Source organism: Leptidea sinapis, chromosome 45 (assembly GCF_905404315.1).
Source record: "Leptidea sinapis chromosome 45, ilLepSina1.1, whole genome shotgun sequence".
Taxonomy (NCBI): domain Eukaryota; kingdom Metazoa; phylum Arthropoda; class Insecta; order Lepidoptera; family Pieridae; genus Leptidea; species Leptidea sinapis.
Window position 1 is genome coordinate 7427799 of NC_066309.1, and position 19649 is coordinate 7447447.

General features: G+C 35.7%; 1 long non-coding RNA gene across 1 annotated transcript in view; it reads left to right on the plus strand.

The window, feature by feature from the left end:
- The window catches only part of LOC126977442 (uncharacterized), a 255245-nt gene that overhangs the window by 93592 nt on the left and 142004 nt on the right, over window positions 1–19649 (plus strand). The window lies entirely within an intron of this gene.

Genomic DNA, 19649 nt, shown 5'->3' on the forward strand with positions numbered 1-19649 from the left:
TGACAAGAGAATGCTAATATTTCATTTTAGGATTATGGATAATGCTCTCAAAGTATTTACTATCTCACTTAACAAAATTTATTGGAAAGATTCTATCGGATAAGCTAATCTTACTATTAATGACAAAAAGCTTCCCCATACATCAGACAGACTCGATTACATTGCAGCTTACATCGAGTCATTAGCTAGCGATACAACGAATAAATATTAATCTTTAACCTTAAACCATTTTGGATTTCCATACTGCTTCAGATGAATTGAAGCAGATTTTTTTTTTATTTTTATGGAAAAGGAGGACAAACGAGCGTACGGGTAACCTGGTGTTAAGTGATCACCGCCGCCCACATTCTCTTGCAACACCAGAGGAATCACAGGAGCGTTGCCGGCCTTAAATGAAGGTGTACGCGCTTTTTTTGAAGGTACCCATGTCGTATCGTCCCGGAAACACCGCACAAGGAAGCTCATTCCACAGCTTCGTAGTACGAGGAAGAAAGCCCCTTGAAAACCGCACTGAGGAGGACCGCCACACATCCAAATGGTGGGGATGATATCCTAACTTGTGGCGTGACATGCGAAGGTGGAAGATTAGCCCAAGCAACTTTATATCTGTTTTATCGTTTTTAAAGTTTTAACCCTCACTTCTGGGATTAAATTTATAATACAAATAAAATTTAACGACAAAATTTTATGAACGATACCACAACCTGGGAGTTAAACAAAGCTTGCAAGATTCTATCAACGATACGTCACTCGAATGGTTGGTTCAGTTGATAAGAGCGCTCAAACGGAACGCGAGAGGTCGCGGGTTCGAGTACAGCTTCGTTCATAAAGTTTTGTTTTCAAATTTTATTTGTGTAATAGAAATATTTATAGTGACGATTCAAGAAATCTTAATTTAAGCCTAATTTAATAAAGATTATTGACATTAACTTTGATACTTTCCGTCGCATAGACATATTAATATACTTCTAAAGAATATGTTTGCCAACTCAAGTTATTAAAGGTGGTACCTACGGAATTTCAGTATTAAATAAATATTCTTTATTAAAAAAAACTCAATTTGAAAACTTCAACTAAAAAAAATTGTTTGTCTTCTTACTTGAAGAAACAGTTAAAAATAATTAAGATGACATAAAAAGGCCTTATTAATGGATCGAATCATGGTGAATAATTTATGGATACATATGTGGAACTAAACACATAAATCATCGTAAATAGTTCAGTTATACACGCAGGTGTGGTTCTATTACCCGAAACGTTTCTAGTCCCCCTTTTATTAAATTTACCGTGCTCGGGTCGTAAATCGAATAAATTCAGTTTGACAGAAGAAAATTACGAGCTTAAACGTATAAAATAGAAAAGATTTAATAAGCCTAAGCCAGAGTCTAAGCCTAAGACAGTCAGACTCTCACACTTCTTCATTAATACGGCTTTACTCACGTTTTATCACGTGATCATAGGCACTATGGGTCTTAGTGCCGATGATCACATAGTAGTCATTGTGAGTACATTTTGTGCACCCGTGGACACCAATAGTGACACAGTGTCAGTGATACCGTGCTCGTCATCGCCACCGGCGCCCCCCACCCTATCCAGCCGAGCACTACGAGCCCAAGTCCGCAGTAAGAGGTGGGACGTTATCACGAACCCAACACACTAACCCTGATAAAGGAACTCCGAATGGTCTGAAACTAGTCGGTACCGACACCGATAAATCAAAGCTGTATTAATAAAGAAGGTTATAATGACTCACGAAAGTTTTAATAATTTGACTCTCACACTGTTCGAATTTCTTTACCGATACAATGGATCTGGCACGCGTAAGGTTTTGGGCTTTGAACTTCATCTCGTATTTTCTTACTTAGTAGTAAGAAAATACGAGATGAAGTTTATTAATTATTTACTAATTAAATTATTAATGAAGATACTAGTGTATCTGGGAAAATAAATTGGTAACGACTGATAACCTACTTCATTAAGGATATGTTGATTTTCTCTACGACCCGATGTTTCAATTATATTGCAGTAACTTCTGGATAGTAGAAATTATTAAGTAAACTCCGGCGGAATAAACAACACTCGTTTTTAGATAGAAAGGCTGAGAATTGTAAAGTGCTCAAAATTTCCATCCTCACTACGTGGGAGGCTCCCTTGCACAGGATGCCGACTAGATAATGGGTACCACAACGGCGCCACTTTTCTGTCATGTAACAGTAATGTATAAATATTATTGTGTGGGAAGGGCGCCGTAGCTAGTGAAATTACTGTGCAAATGAGACTAAGATCTTATGTCTCAAGGTGACAAGCGCAATTATTGTAGTGCCGCTCAGAAATTTTTTCGAAGAACAATGAGCGGCACTGGTTTGTAACGGGCAGGTATCAATTACCATCAGCTGAACGTCCTAATCGTCTCGTGCTTTAATTGCATAAAAAAAAACATGAATGCACTTTGTGCTACTGGTTAAAGTAAATAATTACAAATCCTTAACAGTTTTATTTAGGCCTTTAATATGTCTTAATCGAATAAAAAGCAGGTAATATATAATGGTATAAAATAGAGTAAATGAAGAATTAAGTGGAATAAATCATCAATCTTAAGATTTAAATCCTCAAAGAACTCACGCACTTGGATTAAGCAGAATTATAAATGAAGTGTCACACGAATGCTTACAAAAAGTGTGAATAGGGAAGTAACCTCGCTGTAAAGGGTCGGTGTGTCGTTTTTTAAATCGGGAAAAAGCTGCAAGATATTGTAAGAAATTAACATAAAACAGGAAATATATTCCGCATAAATTTTGTGAAGCCATGTATGGTTTTTATTTCACTTTTAAATTTTGATATGGCATTCAAATTTATGTTATGTATTGAGTTTCATTTTATTACATACGTCTATATTATATTAAAATGGAAACATAATAATTAACCAGTGAGAGGTTAATTTGCTCTGGATGTCGGCTTGATTATGGGAACCACAACGGCGCCTATTTCTACCGTGAAGCAGTAATGTGTAAGCATTACTGTGTTTCGGTGTAAAGGGCGCTGTAGCTAGTGAAATTACTGGGCAAACGAGACTTAACATCTTACGTCTCAAGGTGACGAGCGCAGTTGTAGTGCCGCACAGAATTTTTGGGTTTTTCAATAATCCTAATATTCCTGGCCTGTTTTTATCGGTTGTCTAACAGCAAGAGACTATCTAGACGTATAAATTATCGAAGCTAAAGCATTATTGACTTTGACGAGATGCGTACTAAAATTCGTATAGATGTAGTCGCAGTTTATTGAAAAAAAGTAATGAATAAATAAAGTTATGAAAATTAATTAGTCTGCAGTGGCAACATTAGTTTTACGTTATGACTTTGACATTGCAAAATTACTGTTCCCCTCAACCCCTTTCCTCTATAAATGTCAACTTCAATTCGAATTTCATTATATTGCTCTTGCTGAGATTTTTCACGAAGAGACACCATCTTGTCGTTTTAGTATATGCAACACTGTTATCATTCAAAGTTAACGCATGATTAATTTGTAAAATCGTCAAAAGTTAATAACAATCGTTCGTCCATTGCATATAACATCAGTTTTCCTCACCGCTACTGAACCATTAGTTTAGTTTCGTTTTCGTTTTAATGCTAGGAGTACTTCTTATATATAAATGAAAGATTTCATTGTGTTCTTTCTAATTAGAACGGCTTAAGTCGTTTAGTCAATATATAATCAACCTGAATGAAATCTCCTAAAAAGCCGTACACAAAAAACAATTATATCATCGAGGTAAACTAAAGTTTTCATCATAAACGTTCATTAAATGAAATCTACTGGGCTAAACTATGTAAGATTTTTATGCGACCAAATGGCATCTATTCTGCATCGAACTTAAGAAAAATTATAATTGGAGCAAAAATCCCAGAATAATCGGTGTACCTACATAAAAAAAAATACCGATCCAATTGATAACTTCCTCCTTTTAAAGTCGTTTAAAAATGGGATATAAATATGTTTTAGTTTAACTTAAGATGATTTATAAGTGTTCTCCATGATAAATTATGATCTTATTATCTTCACTGTAATAAAAAAATTTAATTACTTACAATATTGAATTGCCTGTGCTACTTTTTTAACTTCTGACGATTAAATATTGCCTCGAAACAAATAAGTCTCCAAATTGTCCAAAGAATTTTGTTAAGGAATTGTAAATTTAAAACCTTAACACACTGCAACAGCGCATCGAGGAGAACTAGAAGTTACATAGTAAAGGTGTTAAAATACATTCATCAAAAAAATCTACATTAAGATTATTTCTAAGATTCTTGTAGATTTTCACAAGATTGTGTTTCATCGTTTCGACCATATTTGAAAATCTTTCTATAGATCTTCAATCTAATGAAATATTTCCGCTACATTAATGATTCAGCTTTATATGTATAATTACTTTGTAGTGGTAAACATACATCTCAAAACATATTGTTAACAAATATCCGAGAGAATGAATTCATATAAAAAATCCATAAAGCGTGAATTATTGTTTTAAACATTAACTTTTATTTTCTTAACTATTTTATTATCTAATTAGTAAAAGGCTTTATTAAGTACTAAAACAAATATCGTACATTTAATATTACCTTTTTGAAGATTAATATAAATCAGAACTAACAACACAAACGCATGTATGTATCATTTTCAGATATCTAAAATCGTATATTGTATTTCTTTTTCTATGAATTTCTAGTCACGTTACGAATAGAACAGATGGTATTTTTTACGTGTATCTACTTACAATCAGGTCTCTTCAATACATTTCTTATAATTTATTACAATAAAATAACACACACAATACAACCTGAGAGTTGAACCCAGCATACAAGATTTTGTAAATGATACGTCACTCGAAAAGTTGGCTCAGTTGGAAAGAGCGCTCACACGGAACGCGAGAGGACGCGGGTTCGATTCCTGCATCGTTCATTAAATTTTGTTTTCAGTTTTAATTGTGTAATTAATTCCAGAAGTGAGATTTATAATTTTAAAAACATAACGAAAAAATGGTCATAATTTATATAAGCATTGGTGTACTTACGTAGTTTTATTAAAAGTATCTTGGAGATGTAAAGATACCTCTTAGATTTAAAATATTATTCAATGCAGCTTCATCCCTTTACAGAAATTCAATTCAACAGGATACTCAAAGTATTAGAAGTTTCCTTCGAAGCGACGGTAACGCAAACTTTCAAACATTGTGTTTGCAACTCGTAGTCGTGATATTATTGTTACCAAGCTTTTCCTTGTTTTTCCTTTTCATGGCACACAGTCATTAAGGAGTTTAAATTTCTACCTTGTACCATCATAGCCAAAACACATCGATGGTGCTTATTTCATTAGAACTCTTATAATTTGGATGGTTAGAGTTAGTGACTACATAATAATCTCGTTGTATCCGATCAATCTAGGCTTTACCTATGGCCAGGTTAGTTATATTTAGAATATAAATTGTATGTACCTAGCCTATATCTATTTAGAAACACTAAGTCAAGAACACTTAAAATAAATATTATCCCACAACTTTTCGAAAGCATATTTGTTCGAAATAAAGTAATACCAGGACACTTCCAATTGTTGATAAAGTAAATCATAAAATTCTATTTATATCAAAGGAATGTTTGAAAGCAACAGTCTTCGGCAAACCTAATCGAAATTGGAAGTTGGAAATATCACGTAAAGTCTATAGAATATCGCCATTATATAATTTATTCACCGTCACGAAAACCTAAAAATTTTTTTGCACAGAGATCAGGGGTCCACAAATCAAATAATAAATGCTATTTTTGGAGGTCTTGTGTTTTGTCTAGTGACTTGAGAAAGGTTCGAGAAATCAATCATTTATTATCTTACTTCTATATCAGGAATGTAATTCTTATCAAATTTAATTATATTAATGCTACACTTTTTTTAAACTTAATTAAGAAGAAATTGAGATTTCAAAGCTACATAATTATTAGTTATTTACGTTTAATAAAAAATAAAATATCTTAATTTTTTTTCGAGACCTGTGAGATTTTATGGGGTCCTGTCTCAAAAGATTATCAGAATTTTAAAATTCAAGTTGATTTACAAAACGGACAAAATTTTACGATTGGATATTTTATCTCCACGAACAAGAAATGTCCCTCATATTTTCAATAGAAATTGCAAAAATATACATAAATACCAACTACGTAAGAATCTTCACTTCTGTTCTGTTGTCATATTTACGTCACGGTCATTCCCGTCCTTTTCTATAGTGCCTATTAAATGATTTCGCTCGGTTGAATAAAGTTGGGCTCAGAGATATCCAGCCAATTTGCCTCCCTATTTCTCCTTAGCAACGGCGTTAAGTTCGAGGGATAATGTCCAAAATAAAAATCATTTCAACATTTTCGCAAAATAAACTTTGTTTCATTGCAGGAATAATAATTTGTAAGGTAACTTATCAAATGGGGAAATAATTACCTTTCTATTTTCAAAATTATTAATTAATATTATTTGTGGTGACTCAACAGTTCAACTTTTTGCGTCATTTAGCGTTTAAACTTCAGTATTATTATTTTAGATAGAGGAAATCAATATTATATTATGACGCCGATAAAATGTAGAACTGAAACCGCAAGAAGACAATACAAATACCATTCAGGATTAATAAACAGCAAAATCAACAAATTAAAATTTAATATATATCTCAACAATATTCCAATATAGGACAGCCCTATCTAAGCATGATTGGTTACATACGATCTGAAGAAATAATAAAGAAATAGAAATTTAATAATGTATATCTTAAGTAAAGATACGACAATTGTACATATTTTCACAAAACACAGACACTCAAACACACACTCATGTGCATGCACTCATATTCAGATATCACACAAGACACACACGCACTTGCACGCACACCAACACAAACACACACACATTTATTTTAAACCAATAATTAAATTAGTAATTAATGTTAACAAAGATAATGGTCTTTATCTTTTAAGTTAATTCTTTAATCTACATTGAGAATTGAAATGTAGGGAGGGTGGTCTTTCAATACAGCAATTAATTGCTTACCGGAGGTCACTAGCCCAATTTATATTAATGTTTGTCTCAAATATATTAAATAAATATTCTTTTTGTTTTTATTTTAATTATCTTTTCTCAATTAACTCTACTCCTTAAATAATAATCCTTTAGTACCGCGTAGTAGACAAATTATTCTTATTTCACTGTTACAAATAAAATAAAAGAACAATCAAAATCTTTGCTTTCATACCCACCACAAAGCTTGAAACTAAACAATAACTAAAAATGTTTTACTGGAAAGACATTTTCGAAATCTGTTCATTTCGTTTAAAATTGTAAAAGTTTAAAAGCAAATCAATTTAAAAGCTTGGAAACGTTGCCACCGTTGCGTTACGTCTGAAATAACTGGACATTTCTACTTCTCTCAATACTAAAGCTGAGTGAAGATAAGCCTTATTACACCTACTTCTTTTTGTGCTCCTAAGCCGAATGAAGTTCAAAAGCTTTAAAATATGTTCGATACTTTGCGTGTAAGTTCTTGTAAAAAATTTATGTACTATCGCTGTGTAATTAAATTTCTTCTTTGTATGTCAAGCTTGACTTCAATGACGTAGTCATTAACTATTGACATTGCTGACTCAGCAAACGTTGTATTGCCCATATACAGTAACAAAGAAAAAATTAATATCTTATTACAATTTTTAGGGTATAAAAATTGATGACGACCGATTCAAAGACCTATTATCATTATATCATTATATTCGATTGCCATCTTACAATTCTATCAGTATCTGTGGATGGAATAGAATAATATTAAAATCGCGATACAAAAATAGGTGTTGAGCGTAGACGGGTGAAAATTTGAAGTTGTGTATATCCTTTATGCTGAATCATAACAAAATAAAGAAAATTGACAAAAAACCTAAATGTTTAGGGGTATGAAAAATAGGTGTTGGCTGATTACATATAAATTTTCAAACAAACAGGTTTAGTCATTTTTGGTAACAAACACCGGGTAACGAGAATTTTATATATAAGATTTAGCAAAATATCTTTACAATTTAAAAATCAGTTGTGTAAAAAGCATTTATTTTCGCAAAATTGAATCCTTTAGTATCATTTTTGATGTCATTTCTAATATACTAGATACTACTACCGCTACGGAAACAAAAGGCGCTCTGAGAGAGAAGAAGAGGCGCAAGAAACTCTCCCAGCATTCTTTCTTTTGCGCTCTCTTTAATGAAATCTGCAGGGGCAAACGGGCAAGAGGCTCTCGGGATGGGAGCATGAGCCAACCACCCATGCTTATCTGAATATTTCAACCAATACTGTTAAAAACTATACTTACTATCGACTATTTTTGTTACGTCTGGTAATCCTCAAGAATCGCAGGTAGAGCCCAATTCTAATTGACTTCAAAAATGGAGGAGGTTCTCAATATGACGGTATTATTTATGTTTACGGTCGGTCGGTCGTCGGTGTCAGACAACGTAGGTTTGTAGCTATACCAATAGTTATAGGTTCTTTTGTTTTTAGTGCATATTATATCTATTGATTTGGAATAGTGGTTTTTGAAGTCGGTTGTTTTTTTATTTTTTTTATTTTCCATATTTATATTAATAACAATATAATCAATCCTTTTCAATTTCATCATGCTTTCTTGTTTGTCGATAACATTCTCAAAACTTCCATCATTTGGGTTTCCCGAGACTTCATGCAAGTGGACCTCCAGCTTCTTCACTGGGCACAGCATACACGTAGTTGTCGACGGCTATTGTTCGAACCTGAAGCCCGTGAACGCTGGAGTGCCCCAAGGCTGTGTGTTATCTCCTACACTGTTTCTTCTGCATATAAAACCGCCTTCCTTAAAGACCGGCAATGCTCCTGTGATTCCTCTGATGTTGCGGGAGAGTGTGGGCGGTGGTGATCACTTGATACCAGCTGTGACCCGTACGCTCGTTTGTCCCATTTTCCATAAATAAATAAAAATAAACTTTTAAGTCGAGCTATACATATTTTACTTATAATTCATTACATAAGACATTTATACATATATTAACTGTAAGAGAACATAAGTAGAGGTAACTAAAATAATCAGGCGTCCGCTCGTTAAGTAATTTTTTTAAATATTAAAAGAAATACCCAAATGAAAACATCTCTTAATAAATACCTCCGATAATATTTTTAATATTTATATAAGTATCCAATATACCAACTTCAAAAACTATTACGTCATGATATTCAACTAATATGGCGGATAGAAATACCATGGCATTTACGGATTAGGGTAAATCAATTCTGTGGGAGTACAAACATTACCCACGTCAGCACTGTAGCGGGCCAGGACAATATTGACGTGCAAGCGATTGTTGAATTGAACAATATCTAAAGGGCATAAATTGTGAGACCATATTTCAGTGCGGGCATGAGAGAATCCGTATTTTAACTGAAAACAAAGACTCAATCGGCCAAGCTAAATACAGCTTATCGAATACCCGAGTATTTCGAGCACTTTTTCTTTGACAGCTTTAATATATTACCTAATTGACTTTTATTATGCTAATAAATAATAAAGTTTTTGATTTATTTTTATTAAAATTACAACCTTATAGAAAGCGCTGAATATTTTATTTTGTGAGTTTAAATGAGACTCAGTTTTAATTTAAATATTATATTTCTATAAATCAATATGTTTCTTACAATACACGTAATTTATTTCACTTATAATATATAAATATGTGTATTCTAATTTCACGTCTTCAAATATATATTAAGTAAATTTAGGCTTGAAATTAGCATTTCGTTTCAGGGATATATAAGTGGTCAGAGTGTAGTATTAAAGCTAAGTAGCCTTAAAACAAACCTAACTATATAATGCTCGACGATTGCTTGCTGAATGAAATTTTCCGCCTAATACCCCAAGTTATTTTTAAGTGGAAACCTGATATGAGTTCATATTGTGACGGTATTACTATTGCTATAAGAATGACATCAAAAGCTAGCACCGCATCTCTTGACCTCTGGTATTCCGGATGTCCATAGGAGACTACTTTTTTTTCTTTTCATCAGATAAGCTACTTGCTTGATTGCCCATATGTGAAAAACCCTTTCAATAGATAGCACATACAAATAATATTATTTTATTAATATTAAAGGTATAAGATTTGCATTAAAGGTGTATTAAGTAAAGTCTTAATAAGTTTTTTTTTATACTATTCTTTTTTGAAGTCGTATTTTTTAAACGTCGCTTGCTTTAATTTTTTTTAGTCTCATTAATCAGAGGAACTATAAGATTTTGTTGCTTTTTACTGCCATTTATTTAATAGTTTATTTTTTAAGTAGCTATGGGTAGGCCTACGTAAGGTTCCGGGTACCCTAAGCAATAAGTATGGATCCCATATTTCACGTTCTTGTGAGACACTGAAATATCGTTATGAACGTTTCTTAGCTATGAATGACAGGTAGACTTACCCACTTATTGACAAATCGGTTAATCTTAATATACATAAATCTCGTGTCACAATGTTTGTCCTCAATGGACTCCTAAACTAATGAACGGATTTCAATGGGGATTACTTCATGGAGTGCAGTTTAGTCCAACTTAAGAGATAGGATAGTTTTTATTTCGATTTGGGACCCATAATTATTTTTATTTCCAATATTTGTTTTGTTTGGACATATTTTCTGTGAGAGTATTTTTGACGCGCGGTTTGACAGTTCTGCTGTGAAACAATTTCATTATAACAACAAGGAGCATATTATTATGTTACAATGAAAAATTATTAACAAATTCATCAAAAACGGTATTTTATTTATTATGTACAGAACAACGTCTATCTGGTCAGCTAGTAATAATATATAATCAATCTAATTGAAAACTCCTAAAAAAGCTGTACACAAACTATTATAACATCATCCAAGTATACAAAAATATTCATAAATTGGAAACTACTTGGCCAAACTATGTCAAATCTTGCCAAAATTTTCCCTGTGCTTCCCCGGGGCGTAAAAAGAATAGGGTAGTCACAGGCCCAAGGGTGTTGTTAGAGGCAACTACGGGCTTATTGAAAGTGGGAGAGTCACGTTGCCGTCTTATGACGTTAGCACAAACGGGCCAGACTCGTCCGGGTTACTTACCACACTCGCACAGAATACCGGCGTGAAGTAGCGGCCTAGTGCCGCTATGTTTCGCATTAGTATATCGACACTATTCTAGGACTGTAACTTTAACCAGCCGTCCATGCCGCCGTTGCACATGAGGAATGACACCCTGGCCCATACGGCAAAAGAGAAAGCCGATCTCCTGTGCACTCTTTTTGCCTTCAACTCGACTATTGACGACAACGGAAAAACACTGCCGACCATCCCGCGATGTCAGAGCTCTTTGCCTGAAGTACAGTTCAGACAAAAAACTGCTCGGTGAGCTCTTTTTTCGTTGGACGTCAGGAAGTCGAGCGGGCCGGATGGCATTTCTCCAATCGTGCTTAGAACGTGTGCCCCTGAGTTGACGCCGGTGCTAACGCGTTTATTCCGGCACTCTTATTCAAAAGGCGTAGTCCCTGACTTATGGAAGTCAGCCCTTGTCCATACAATCCAAAAAAAAGGAGACAGTTCGGATCCGACAAACTACAGGCCTATAGCGATTACCTCCCTGCTTTCCAAAATCATGGTGAGCATAATTAACCGCCAGCTCTCGGTATACCTTGAGGGTCACCGGTTGATCAACGACCGGTAGTATGGCTTTCGTCATGGTCGGTCGGCAGGTGATCTTCTGGTATACCTATCACATAGATGGGCGGCGGCTATTGAAAGCAAGGGGGAAGGCCTGGCAGTTACCATGGATATAGCGAAGGCCTTTGATCGTGTATGGCACAAGGCGCTCCTCTCAAAACTTCCATCATTTGGGCATCCCGAGAGCTTATGCAAGTGGACCTCCAGCTTCCTCACTGGGCGCAGCATACAGGTCATTGTCGACGGTTATTGCTCGATTCCAAAGCCCGTGAACGCTGGAGTGTCCCAAGGCTGTGTGCTATCTCCCACGCTGTTTCTTCTGCATATTAATGATATGTTGGACACCTCCAACATACATTGCTATGCAGACGACAGCACTAGTGATACCGTATACACGGGCCATGCAGGTCTCTCTCGAGAAATCGTTGACCAGCGCCGGGAGAAACTTGTGTCTTCTATCGAGTCCTCTCTCGAGAAGGTCGCGGAATGGGGTAAATTGAACCTTGTCCAATTTTACCCCTGGAACACTCAAGTTTGCGCGTTTACCACTAATAAAAACCCCATTTGTCGTATCACTGCTCTTCGACAACATTTCCCTTAAAGCCTCACCTAGTATCGGAATACTGGGTCTCGAAATCTCGAGCGATTGCCAATTCCGTGGCCATCTGAAAGGCATAGCCAAATTGGCTTCGAAGAAGCTGGGCGTCATTAATAGAGCACGGCAATACTTCAAGCCGGCCCACATTCTAACGCTCTACAAAACGCAGGTCCGGCCACACATGGAGTATTGCTGTAATCTCTGGTCTGGCGCACCCCGGTATCTGCTCGATCCATTTGACCGCGTGCAACGCAGAGCAGCTCGAATTGTCGGCGACCCAGTGCTCTGTAAACGGCTGGATCACGTGGTGCTTCGTAGAGTCGTTGCGTATGGTCTGTCCCAATTGGTTGAGTCGCCAACGCGGCTCCCGGATGTGGATAGCCACATGCCGTCCTTATTGGATCTTCTGCTGACTACACATCCCGATGGTTACCAGGTCTTTGTCGACGCCCCTCTCGGAACGTCCGACCATTGCCTGGTCAGGAGTGTAGTGCCTATCCGACGCCAACGTCGCAGACCACCAGCGACCCGCCGCGTTTGGCACTACAAGTCAGCAGATTGGGATAGGATGCGTTCCTTTTTTGCATCCTACCCTTGGGGAAGGGTTTGTTTCCCTTCGGATGATCCTAGTGCCTGCGCCGTTGCAGTAGCCGATGTGATACTACAGGGTATGGAGATTTTTATACCAAACTCTGTAGTACCCATCGGTGGCAGATCACAGCCCTGGTTCGATGCGTCTGTTAAAGCAGCATCTGACTGCAAAAAACAGGCGTATCGAACTTGGGTTGCGGCGCTGTCTCCAGATTTTTTAAGCGGCAAATCGCCCGTGCAAAGTCAAAACACGTCGTCAATATCGGCGAGCAGCTTTCCAGTTACCCGACCGGAACACGCAAGTTCTGGTCGTTATCGAAAGCTGCTCTTGGTAACTTCAGCCAGCCGTCCATGCCGCCGTTGCACATGAGGAATGACACCCTGGCCCATACGGCAAAAGAGAAAGCCGATCTCTTGTGCACTCTTTTCGCCTCCAACTCGACTCTTGACGACAACGGAAAAACACCGCCGACCATCCCGTGGTGTCAGAGCTCTATGCCTGAAGTAAAGTTCAGACAGAAAACTATTAGGCGAGCTCTGTTTTCGTTGGACGTCAGAAAGTCGAGCGGGCCGGATGGCATTTCTCCAATCGTGCTTAGAACGTGTGCCCCTGAGTTGACGCCGGTGCTAACGCGTTTATTCCGGCACTCTTATTCTAAAGGCGTAGTCCCTGACTCATGGAAGTCAGCCCTTGTCCTTCCGATCCAAAAAAAAGGAGACAGTTCGGATCCGGCAAACTACAGGCCTATTGCTATTACCTCCCTGCTCTCCAAAATCTTGGAGAGCATAATTAGCCGTCAGCTCTTGGTATATCTAGAGGATCACCAGTTGATCAACGACCGACAATACGGGTTTCGCCATAGTCGGTCGGCAGGTGATCTTCTGGTATACCTAACACATAGATGGGCAGCGGCTATTGAAAGCAAGGGGGAAGGCCTGGTAGTTAGCCTGGATATAGCGAAGGCCTTTGATCGTGTATGGCACAAGGCGCTCCTGTCCAAACTTCCATCATTTGGGCTTCCCGAGAGCTTGTGCAAGTGGACCTCCAGATTCCTCACTGGGCGCAGCATACAGGTCGTTGTCGACGGATATTGCTCGAACCCGAAGCCCGTAAATGCTGGAGTGCCCCAAGGCTGTGTGCTGTCTCCCACGCTGTTTCTTCTGCATATCAATGATATGTTGGACACCTCCAACATTCATTGCTATGCAGACGATAGCACTGGTGATGCCGTATACACTGGCCATGCAGGTCTCTCTCGGGAAATCGTCGACCAGTGCCGGGAGAAACTTGTGTCTTCTATCGAGTCCTCTCTTGAGAAGGTCGCGGAATGGGGTAAATTGAACCTTGTCCAATTTAACCCCCAGAAGACTCAAGTTTGCGCGTTTACCACTAAAAAAACCCCATTTGTCGTATCACCGCTCTTCGAGAACACTTCTCTTAAAGCCGCGCCTAGTATCGGAATACTGGGTCTCGAAATCTCGAGCGATTGCCAATTTCGTGGTCGCGGGGGGCGCACAGACATTTTTTTTCGTTAAATATACACAGAGTAAAACAAGCTACACGATATACCACAAGAAAGGTAAGTTAACAGACTATAAAAGTAAAGGTATTTAATTTTAAAACTTTATCTGTGTAAAATACGACAAGCCGTCAAAATGCGGTCAGCCGTAAAAATTATCTGTAGCAGTCGATTAAAAATTCTTTTTTGTGTTATCTATAATGTTTTAGTAACTATTCTATTACTAATTAGTAACTTTGAAGTATGTTTTAATTATAAATAATTACTACATTCATTAGTAATAATCGAAATGTAATCTGTAGGTAAATCTAAAAAAATCATAAAAAATGCATGACAGCCCTACTTTAAACGAAATTTGTTTAAATTACGTAGTATCTATTGTTTAAATTTTCTAACAAAGCGCTAGCTTGTTTAATAACAAAAGCATTGACATTCGTTTTTATAAACAAGCAGAAACACTTGAAAAGTAATAAATTTTATTGTGTAACCCGAGCCCGTTGAACTTGGCGTCGGTAACGCGCGGCGGCTTAAGACTGGCCATAGCACTATGCGCTTTCTGGGCATAGGCCGCCCAACGGACGGTTAAACTGACTGCGATAAATGTTAACGAATTGGACTTGAGGAAAGTCTTAAATTTTTATAATAGTATGCTGTTTAACAGCTGATTCAAACCAATATTAAAAGTTACCTCAGCATATTATTATAATAAACTAGCTGACCCATCAAACGTTGTATTGCCATTAAAATTTTTGGGGTATATGTAAGAAATAGATAGACGACCTATTGTCAGACTTACCAAATACAATTATATTGTACTACAATAATTATTGTATTCGATTGCCATCTTGCAACCCTATTGCGCATTTGTGGATGAAACAAAATAATATAAAAATCGCCACACAAAAATAGGTGTTTATCGTAAACTACTGGGCAAATCAGACTTAACATCTTTTGTCTCAAGGTGGCAATCGCAGCTGTAGTGCCGCTCAAAATTTTTGGGTTTCTCAATATGGGCGTATCAATGACCATCAGCTGAACGTCCTACTTGTCTCGTCTCTTATTTCATTTAAAAAATATATATTGAGGTGATTAGATAGTAATTATATCGATTGTAGCATGTTTTATAAAGCTCACTCAAGTTATATTCTTCCTCGTACATGTCATATGTAAGTTGGTTTTAACTGTGGCTTTCACAAGAGTACCTACAAGATTGTTTAAGTGCCTGTGTTCACAATTCTAGTTCATCACAGTCTCCCAACGCACGTACGACTGTAGTAACTGCGAGCGTCTAGTCCTTTGTCAACATTCTTTATGTTACTGAGTGTGCTTCGTTTTGTTTGTTACTTCTAAAATGTCTTGTTATTTTAAAGGGCTCCGCATTTTGTTCTTGATCTTGACTTAATAAATAAAATAAGCCTTTATTCAGACAAAAATACTTAATCTTTTTTTTTACTAGCATAATTATTATTTAATTTTGACAATATTTTTTTACTTCATAAATTATATTTTTACTTTTTTTAATTATTATTCTTTCATGCAATAACTACTAGACGGATTTGGCTATAATTTAGATTGGAGATAGATTATATACTTAATATTATATAGGTTACTTTTTGATTCTAGAAAATCAAAGATTTCCTACAAGATTATTAAAAACCTATTTCCTCGACAGAGTCGCGGGCAACAGCTAGTATGTTATAAGGCCAAATGCAAGGCAAACATTTTTATTTGAGTAATTTTATTATTATTATTTATAATCATTTTCGTCTGTGTAGGACCAAAATGATTCGTCAGAAGTGTCCGAATCTGCCGTATTTATGCCAAAACTATTACGAGGTACTGGTATTTTTTTTTTTGATAATAAGGGACAAGATGAACACGTCGTTCAGATGATAGTAATAAATACGCCCTGCCCATAACAATTCAATACAATTCAATTCAATTACAATAATTGCGCTCGTCACCTTGAGACACAAGATGTTAAGTCTCATTTGCCCAGTAATTTCACTAGCTAAGGCGCATTTCTGTCCGAAACACATTACTGCACAGCAGAAATAGGCGCCGTTGTGGTACCCATAATCTAGCCGGCACCCTGTGCAAAGGAGCCTCCCACTGGTAGTGACCTGTTTTCAAGTATGTAAATATTTTAATTAAAAAATAAACACAACTTTTGAAAATAATTGTTTATATTCAAGAATTAAAAATAATTTAAAGATGTTAAAATCTAATGTATAAAATTCTCGTGTCCCGGTGTTTGTTGCCAAACTCCTGCGAAATGGCTTTATAATAATAATTTAATTCAGAAAAAAATCCATAATAATCGTTAGTAAAATGTCCTTTATTATGTTAGTATAATTATAACTAAACAGGCACATGAAGAAGCATAAATGCCTTTATAATTGATGCATCATAATGACTAGCGTTGGTATGCAGAATGATGTTACCGAACCTAATTTTGTATACATATCGGGTAGGTCTGAGAGTCGGCCAACACCCATTTTTCATACCCTTAAATGATAAGGGTGACACACTCCTAAATATTTTTCTTTTTTTAAAACATTTAAATTTATTTATAGATAATGCCTGAACAGTGGCTTACACTTTATCATAAAAGTGTATACATTTACCCTTAAAGCTATTATGTATCTTATGAAGCCTAATAGAATTAGTCACAAGATACATGATAAGTATATTTCTTTATGGTAACTTAGAAGTTTCACAGCTTTAAGAAACTGCAGACTTGAGTATATTGTCAGTATAGGGTATTGACAGACAGACAGACGGATGACAAAGTGATCGTATAAGTGTTCTGTATTTTCCTTTTGAAGTTATCATAATCTTAACAGGTTTAAGTTCTACTATATAATTCATTATGAATACATTCAACTAAGTTGTGTGTGAAAAATATTTTGTAAATACTTACTAATTATGATAAATACAAATGATATTTCAATTCAATATCTTTAGATAAAATGGGCAATGTAAATAATACACACAGAAGAAACTCCACTCCACTGTGGGAGGCTCCTTTGCATAGGATGCCGGCTAGATTATGGGTACCACAACGGCGCCCATTTCTTCCCGTGAATTCTTTCCCGTGAAGCAGTAATGTGTAAGTATTATTTAGTGTTTCAAATGAGATTTAACATCTTATGTCTCAAGGTGACGAGTGTAGTTGTAGTGCCGCTCAGAATTTTTGGGGTTTTTCAAGAACCCTGAGCGGCACTGCATTGTAGTGGGCAGTTTCATAAAAAAATGTACGAATACAATATGACAATAATAATAAAACGTAACTAATTCATGCAAATTCTTAAAAAAGGGAACCCACAACACAAAACGTGACCCTAGTTGAACGTCAATCCATGTTGTCTGGGCCAACATGTACGGTAGGAAGGGTGATCAACATTTTTCTGAAAGATCTATTTATTTAAAAATGAATTGCTTTTCGTTAGTCTCGCTAAAACTCGAGAACGGCCGGACCGATTTGGCTAATGTGGTCTTGAATTATTTGTGGAATTCCAGGGAAGGTTTAAAAGGTGAATAAATATGAAAGTGTTCGGAATTAAATAAAAACAATAATTTTGTTTTTCCCGTGATGTGTACCCCGTCGTCGTCCGATATTTGTTTTGTATGGACATATTTTCTATGAGAGAATTTATTGACGCACGGTTTGACAGTTCTGCTATGAAACAATTACAACAACAGGGAGCACATTTTACGAAATAATTCTTGATGTTATGATATATTATTGACAAATTAATAAAAAACATTATTTTATTTATTATATACAGAACAACGTCTGTCGGATCAACTAGTACTAAATAAAAATATGTGTTTCGTTATTTCGCATTTGAATTCGCACAAAAAGGTTTTATAATGCAATTCAGTCGCAATACTTATATAGTTGATAATTAATTATTTATTTAACGGAATAGGAGTCGAGACAGTATTTGTCATATATGTCATGTGAAGTCTAGCGCCACTTGTTGTCTTGGAGGTAGTATTTGCTGTAGACAGATGTTTTTTGGTAAAATTTTAATAATACATAAATACATAATTAAATCAGTTTTAATCCTATATATGTAACACGCGTTATTCAAAGAAAATACTGTGTTATCAACACATGGACGGTTGGTACAAAAGCAGACGATGAACGAAATAATCTGATTGCCGATGATGATTGATATATAGATGAATGCTTATATCTATATATCAATAACGTCAAAAAATATATTGAGTTTAGAGTTAACCTCTATTTTGAGCAATGCATGCACACTAAACTAATATGGCTTGTTTTTATCGATTGTCTTACAGCTAGAGACTCTATCTAGACGTATAAGGATGAATTTTACACAGGCTTATTCATGGAAGGCTGAAAAAAAAACAGCTTTAATATCTTCATTATTTATTAAGAACTTACAGGTTAACCGATGAGGAGATTAATGTGTTCTTTTTTCTTTCTTTTAAGAAAAGTGATTGCAGTTTATTCATTATCTATATATATAAAAATGAATTGCTGTTCGTTAGTCTCGCTAAGACTCAAGAACGGCTGGACCGATTTGGCTAATTTTGGTCTTGAATTATTTGTGGAAGTCCGGGGAAGGTTTAAAAAGTGAATAAATATGAAAGAGTTCGGAATTAAATAAAAACAACAATTTTGTTCTTCCTTTGATGTGTCTCCCGTCGTCCGATATCTGTTTTGTATGGACATATTTTCTATGAGAGAATTTATTGACGCACGGTTTGACAGTTTTGCTGTAAAACAATTTCATTACAACAACAGGAAGTATATTTTATGAAATCTTATTGACAAATTCATAAAACACAGTATTTTATTTATTATATACAGAACAACGTCTGTCGGGTCAACTAGTAATCAATAGTAATGCTTTAAGATTATTTTTTATGTACTAAAAAATGCTTTCATACAAACAAAATAATATTTAAATAATTGAATATATCACAATACTGTATTGTATTTTCTTGATAAATACGTGATATAAGTCAGTTATTCAAATGAGGGATATTATTCGATTCGAATATGATTTATTCATGAGATTCACCATACCTAAGTAACAGTTGAATGTCTTATCAAAAAGATTGAACCGTAAAAACGGCAGATAAATGGTGTTTATTTCAATATAATAACTTTCTTTATTACAATAAAAGTTTTT